Source organism: Rhagoletis pomonella, unplaced genomic scaffold (genome assembly GCF_013731165.1).
Source record: "Rhagoletis pomonella isolate Grant_MI unplaced genomic scaffold, Rhpom_1.0 Rhpom_scaffold_00001, whole genome shotgun sequence".
Taxonomy (NCBI): Eukaryota; Metazoa; Arthropoda; class Insecta; order Diptera; family Tephritidae; genus Rhagoletis; species Rhagoletis pomonella.
In genome coordinates this window covers 107290617-107292510 of record NW_023458555.1, presented here as the reverse complement: position 1 = coordinate 107292510, position 1894 = coordinate 107290617, and positions in this window count along the sequence as shown.

Sequence of the window (1894 nt, the reverse complement as noted above, 5' to 3'; positions counted from 1 at the left end):
ATTTGCATTTAATACGGCCTCGAGCTCATAAAAATTGTTGAATATAATATTTTAATTACTTTTTCACATCAGTAATATCAAACAGATTAAATTTGTTTGCAACTGCCGCCTAACAAAGCGGCGTTAAATTTGATAATTTGAATAGCCAGGGGCGCACCCAGGAATATATTTCAGGAGGGGTTTATACTTCTGAAAATTCGCTTCAGTTAATATGTTCTTTAAAGTACATTTATGCAAGTCTGTACAGTCTGTAATAAATAAATAAACTTTTTGAAGGTTCATAAACTGCACTTTATTTACATAAAATTAACAAACATTTTTAACCGACTTCAATAAAAGGGAGGTTATCAATCCGTCGGAATATTTTTTCCTTTTTTAAGTATGCTACCGCATAACCTTGTACCACGATTTCAATAATACTTTTTTTTTATGGGAAAGAGGGTAGCTCAAGGGTCGTCCCGTAATTTGAAAATTACTTGTTCAATACAAAGTTCTATAAACACAAGATGCGCACAACTTTCAAAAGTTTTAAATAGAGCTCGGATATTTATGCAAGTGATTATTTTTGTTTAACATCACACAAAGTCCGGACCAGTGTAGAAACTCATTATTGGAGGAAGTGAGTTAATCTAGACCTATTATGTTTTGCATATTTTCACATAGTTTGCATGTTTGCATATTTGCATATTTTTGTATATATTTTGCATATTTTTGTATATGTATAAATTATTATAATCATGCCACTTTGATGGCAGCTCTTGTTAACTCCGCACGCGACATACCGACCTCCTTCTGCCTCAATAGTGATGACCAGCTACGCCAGCATAGAACAAATCTAATTTTTTTGTGGTATGTAGGCAAGTGCAAGCGATGCTGTGAAAATCTTTTGCAAGTTCGCAAGTCCGGACCGGGCGATTTGAGACTGAAGAGAAGGCCTAATAGCATATCTTAGGGCATCTTCATTAGCCACATTTCTGTCAACAAACCAGTTGTACCTTGATACTATGGTTCTCGCATACCCTCCCTCACCAGTCGAGGGAGAGGAAGGCGAAACCATCACCTGATTTCCACGAAATTGAGTCCCCAGAAGAACAGAGAGTTCTTCGTTAAAAAGCCGTCAGGACTGTTGAGTGAACGCAGCTTTGCGGTTTGGTTCTTCTTCAGAACTTTTACCAGCCTAGCCGTTTGATTCAAGGTTTCAATCCCGCTGCAGCCCTTGTGGTTGAACCCCAAAACCCACTCCTTGTGTGCGCTAATGCGAATAGCCAACGGTCTGGCAACATCTAAGTCTTATGAACGCGCCCATTGTGAAGATACGTTACTACCAATATAGAAGTATTACGTAGGTATATGGTTGTACCCATAGTGTAGTAAACAAAGTGAACTCAATATATGACATATCTATTTTTTATACGCTTATATGACAACGGTGTTGTCATTGCACTAACCCATTTGAAACTAGCAACATTATAAATTATTTAAAAAAAATAATAAAAAATGTATATCAAATCAAAAAATTATTTACTCTTAGAATTCAAAGAACAAAAAGAACAAGTAAGAAAGTCTAAGTTCGGGCGGAGCCGAACATTAAATACCCGGCGCAAGTATTAAAGATATGTTTTCCACCTTGCCGAAAGCTACCGCTACATGATAAGCCGGGGTGTATACATTTTAAGTAAATTAGCGTCCTTAAATTTCGACATATTGAAATTTCAAGCATTTCTGAAATTTATTGTTATATGAAAAGCGGCCGTAATTTAAGACCGATTTCAACAATTTTCAACGGTTTGCTTTTATGTGGCAAGCACAATAACCATACCTAGTTTGGTACAAATTGCTAGAACGGTTAGCGAGATACATATATGTAATCACAAGTGGGCGGAATGTGGGCGTG